The following is a 6,135-nucleotide window of genomic DNA, read 5'->3' as shown; positions in this document are numbered from 1 at the left end:
GTGTAGCCTCCACAGCTACTGGGGGAAAGAGAAGGTTTTGTTATTAGAGCTACAATAATCTCCAAATTATGGATTTTTCTAGAAGTGACAACACCTGTTCTTTTTTTTTTTTTTTTTTTTACAAATTTTGACATGCAAAGCTTAAAAGGTTGGACACACAGATGGCATCTTCATTACACCCCCTGTCTCCACTTGGACCCTTTCCAGAAGATTATGGAAATAACATTTGGAGTCATGATGGAAGATGTATCATTGTAGTTACCAGTGACCCTGTCTTTATTCAGTTAGTAGTGCCTTTAGGACCAGGCACAATTTACCTCTTACATGTTTTTTTAATGAGTCTAACTTTTTAATTTTGGGCTTGCAAGGAGATTTTTGCTTATTTTTAGGGAGAAATACAGGAGTCTTTTACAACATTGTCTGTAGTTTAAGTTTTGAACAACATAAGGCTTAAACCAGTAAAATATATTTGTTTACACCTTATGCAGCAAATGTTGATATGCCACATGTTTTTAGGTTAAAGGGGTATTCCAGGAATCAGCATAATTTATATACAAATGGGTCCTCAAAATATAAGCTTATATGCAATTAGTTGTTATTTAAAATTGTGCTCCCCTTAGCAGAAAATGCTGGTGACATAGACTGTAATGAAGAATTAAAATGCTACTGGCCCTTTAATCAGTCCATTAATTGCCTCCACGCGGTCCGTTGCAGAGCATACACAGGACAGAAGATGGCCGCTGGTCACATGTCCACATCACATGTCCTGCACCTGCCTGGGCAGGTCATGTGATCACCACTAAGTTTGGCTGCAGTGAATCCATTATGGTCAGTGTTGTGGTGATGGCAGTTACACATCATTACTATGGTAACAGAGCAAGAAAACCTGTTACATCATCACTGGGAGCAGAGCATAAGAGGGAGGAGGAGCTACTGAGAACTAAAGGATCTTGGGACTTGTAGTTTCCAGTGGCGGCCATCTTAGTGATAACTCTATAGAGGCCATAAAATTTTGTGAATCATAAAATCAAACTATTTAAGCTCCATTTTGTGACTAATGACATTAAGTTTTGTTACATTCATTTATTTACAGCATTATGGATTTTTGTATCATATTCCCGGAATACCCCTTTAAATTGTTGTTTTAGGGTAACTGGGTGTTGTAAAGGGTGGGGTGAGTGACTGGGGAATGAGCACATTTTTTGGAGTATGTTTTGTAATGTATTTTTTATTATGTTTTAAGAGACGGTCCTGGCGCTTGCTGGTCCTTCTTGGGTTTCCTGGAGCCTTTTTGGCAACAATGGAACCTCTCTCCTTGAATTCCTCGATGATGCGATAGATTGGTGACTGAGGTGCAATCTTTCTAGCTGCGATACTCTTCCCCGTTAGGCCAGTTTTGTGCAGTGCAATGATGACTGCACATGTTTCTTTAGAGATAACCATGGTTAACAGAAGAGAAACAATGATGCCAAGCACCAGCCTCCTTTTAAAGTGTCCAGTGGTGTGATTCTTACTTAATCGTGGCAGATTGATCTCCAGCTTTGTCCTCATCAGTACCCACACCTGTGTTACTGGAGCAATCACTGAAACAATGTTAGCTGCTCCTTTTAAGGCGCCTGCAATGAAGTTGAAATGTGTTTTTGGGGAAAAAGTTCATTTTCTTGGCAAATATTGACTTTGCAATGAATTGCTGTGAAGCTGATCACTCTTTATAACATTCTGGAGTATATGCAAATTGCCATTATAAAACCTAATGCAGCAGACTTTGTAAAAATTAACATTTGTATCATTCAAAAAACTTTTGGTCATAACTGTGGACTACTCCTGCAGCATCCTCTGACTAATAATAGTAATTTTAATAATTACTTTATTTATATAGTGCACACAGATTTCGCAGCTCTTCACAAAGCTTGTCAAATCGGTTCCTGTCCCCATGGGGCTCACAATCTAAACCTAACAGTATGTTTTTGGAGTGTGGGAGGAAACCGGAGTACCCAGAGGAAACCCACACAAACACGGAGAGAACATACAAACTCTTTGCAGATGTTGACGTGGGATTCGAACCCAGGACCCCAGCGCTGCAAGGCAGAAGTGCTACCCACTCAGCCGACTACCAGAATCCTGGCAATCACTCATTCACTCATGTGATCACAGGGATGCATAGAGCAAGCGAACCTTCCGTTGCCTTAATTCTCTTCAGAGTACTCAAACAAGTATTTTGTATAAGAAAAGGGAGGTGTCTTCTCACCAAGGATATCCTTCAGACCCAACATTTAGCTGCCCAATTACTCAGTATCCAAATACCTGGGATGGGCAGCTCAGGGATAAAATCAGAGTTTCCCCGTAGAGAAAAAAAGGTCAGATGAAAGACGAAGAAGCGCAACCTTGTGTAGTATGATTAACCACATGTATTTATGGATATGATGATCAGCAGACTCTCACCTGATGATGAGTTGTATAAGGCACTTCACAAGTGTAGACTCGAGCAGCCGGTCCCGGCAAACCACGCTCACAGCAAGGGACCAGGATCCCGGGGGCATGTAGACAATAGTAGTAGGAAGATCCCGAAGGGCGAAGTTACGGACCGGCGCTTCGACAATTATTAACAAGGTCCAGATTGTGAACCACAAAGTGTTTTAATTATTAAAAATGTGACACGTTTCTGCAGCGGATAGGACCCTCTTCAGCCATAAGACAATTACTTTTTTTTTTTTTTTTTTTTTTTTTCTTAATACTTTTATTTTTTCATATAATAATACAAGACATTTTTTCTTTTTTTTGCGAAACAAACTCCTTAGTACATTAAGACATTACATGTCATGATGTAGGTAACAGCCTATACATAAACTCCTTCTACAAACAGTTACCATCTTATCGCAGATAAGAAAACAGAAATGTCCAGATATCAATACGGATAATCCCCCCCCATACCCCCTTCCCCCCCACCCTCTACCGATGCTGGTGACGCTGCCCGGACACAACAGAAACACAGTGGATTACAGAGAAACCTCTATAAACTCCACTGATTCCAGATATCCCTATGTCTGTTGCCCTTCCTGTAACGTTTCTCAAACGCACATTCATAAGATTTTATACGTTTAACTAAATTGCTCCATTCATTCACGGAAGGGGGCTTCTCATCTAACCAGTGTTTCACTAGTACTAATCTAGCGAGGAAAATGGTCTTCAGGGCCAAGTCACTTTTTAATCTATCACCTAAAGAAATCGGGAGCAAGCCCAAAACCCCAAAAGTAGCAACTCGCGGGAAAGAGCATTGGAGCTGATCCTCTAATTTCCTAAATATCTCTTCCCAATAGGTGTTGATCTTCGGACAGTCCCATAGCACATGTAGAATATCGGCTTGAGAACAGTTACACCTCCTACAGTTCGAATTATCCCTTAAACCTATTTTAAACATTAAATCTGGTGAAAAATAAATTCTATATAATATATATAGTTGTGTGCATCTGTGATTTAAATTGATCGTTGATCTGACCACATTCTTATAAATATCACGCCATTGTGCCACAGTGATAAAACCGACCTGGTTTGCCCATTTCAATTGGGTTACGTGACTAAACTTCTGGTCTATAGTATACCTAAGCAAACAGTAAATATTTGATGAATTAATTCGTGATACATCTAAATCCAATAAATCCATAAATTTACCCCCTAAGTGTATCTTAAACCTATCGTGCTGAAATTCTTTCCTATATGCGTGCTCAATTTGACGATACCTAAAAAAATCCCTTTCTTCCAACATATCCCTACGACACCAATCCTGAAAGGAGGGCAATGATCCATCTTCTTCCAACTGCTCCAAGCAAATAATTCCCTTTCTTTCCCAAAACCTGACGTCTTCCATTTTAGCTAACTCTGAAAAATTAAGGTTACCCCACAACGGGGTGAATTTAAAGCCTCCCTTAATACCGAATAGGCTCCTAAGATCCCTCCAGGTATACTCCAATAACCGAGCCAGAGGGAATCTCTTAGCGTTCAGACGCTTCAGTTGGCCAGACTCTAATAGAGCCAAAATTGACTCAAATCTACACTCCACCAGCGAAGAAAGCGCAAAAAAAATATTAGTCTGTCTATTTTCCAAGATAAACTGGGTCTGAGCTGCCAAAAAATAATGATAAAAGGATGGGAGCGACAAGCCGCCCCTTTCCTTATTAAGCATTAGAGTTTCTTGTTTAATGCGGACCCTTTTTCTCCCCCAGAGTAGTTTATTTATGATCGCGCGAATCAACCCAAACCATCTCTTCCCTATCCAGCAGGGCGCATTAGATACTACGTATAAGATTTGAGGAAGCAGGACACTCTTTATAAGTATAACTCTCTCTGCGCGATTTAGTGGTAGCGTATTCCATGTATTCACCTTATTTTTGATTTTTGTTAATAAGGGAGCGAGATTCAAAGTAATATAATCATCAACCTTGGCCGTAATCTTTAAACCGAGATATTCACATGTGGAGGAGACTTTAAGGTCAAACTGTAGATAATTAGGATGAGGGTCATCCTCCAAGGGGACCAAAATCGACTTATAGGTGTTTATCTCAAATCCTGAAAACCTGCCATACTCCTGAATAACCTTTAGGGCTTTTGGGGCCGATATTTCGGAGTCTTTGAGAAATAGGAGAACATCATCAGCATATAACATTATCTTATCCTCGGGCCCAGCTAATCCTCCCCCCCCTATCTCCCTGTCTGCCCTAAGTTTTATTGCCAGAGGTTCTATAAAAAACGCAAATAACAGCGGGGACAGGGGACATCCCTGCCTAGTACCTCTGGTCAGTGTAAAGAAGGGGGAGAAGTCGCTATTAACCCTAATACAGACCCTCGGGGACTTATAGAAAAGTCTAACCCAATCCACAAACTGAGCACCCAACCCAAATCTATACAGGACCTCCCAGAGGAAGTCCCACTCCACCCTATCAAAGGCCTTAGAGGCGTCCAATGACAGGATGGAGCGAGACCCCCCCCCGACCCATCTGCAGTCCCGCAAAAAGACGTCTTATATTACTCTTACTCTGACGACCAGTCAGAAAGCCACTTTGGTCTTCATGTATAAGTAGTGGAGCAAACTCCTTCAATCTATTTGAGAGTAACTTGGCCATCAGCTTAGCATCTGCATTAATAAGTGAAATCGGTCTATAGGATTCCGCTTCCCGTGGATCTTTATTTTTTTTACGAATCAGGGCTATACTTGCTTCGTACCACGAGTCAGGCAGCCTTCCCTCCCTTTGCGCAAATTCCCAGATCTCCACCATAACGGGAAGAAGAATAGAGCCAAATCTACTGTAAATTTCTATAGGGAGCCCATCCAGACCCGGGGCGGAATTACGTCTGGAGGAAGCAAGGGCCTCCTCAAGCTCTGCACTCGTAATCGGGCGAGATAACGTCTCTACTCTTTCCCTCGAAAGAGAAGGGATTTGGATATTATCTAAAAAAATTCTAATATCATCTATTGATACCTCCAGATCTGAAGTATAGATACCTTGAAAAAATTTTAAAAAGGTATCTCTAATCTCCTCGGCATTAGTAGTTATGTCCCCAAAATTGTTTTTAATAGCTGTTATTCTATTTTCCTCTTGTTGTTTTTTAACTTTCTGCAAAAGCCCTTTTGAGGGAACCCCGCTCTCACAATGTGCCCTCTGATCCAAAAAAAATAGTTTCTGTGTCGCCTTCTCTGCCATATATCTGTTATATTCCTCTTGTACCCTAATAAAGCTATTGCGCCGCTCTCTCGAGCCACTCTCCAGACAGGCCCTTTCTTTTTCTTTTAGCTCTTTATTTAAAAGCCTCTCCTTTCTAGCCCATTGCTTACGCAAATAAATAATTTCTGAATTTAATATCCCTCTAAGAAAGGATTTCAGAGCGTCCCACATTAGCCCAAGATTATCCCCGGATCTATTCGACACAATAAATCTATGTAACTCTTCCTTGATTTTATCCTCATCTGTCAATAGCACTAACCAATGCGCATTGAGCTTCCAAAACTTAACGGGCGCATTCCTCGATCCGGACAACTCAAGAACCATCGGGGGAATGGTCGGAGATGGAACGGTTATCATACCGCATTTTCCCCACCCAATCGATGGCCAGATCATTAGCCAACGCTAGGTCAATACGGGA

Source organism: Engystomops pustulosus, chromosome 6, assembly GCF_040894005.1.
Source record: "Engystomops pustulosus chromosome 6, aEngPut4.maternal, whole genome shotgun sequence".
NCBI lineage: Eukaryota > Metazoa > Chordata > Amphibia > Anura > Leptodactylidae > Engystomops > Engystomops pustulosus.
Note: the sequence above shows the minus strand (reverse complement) of the source record.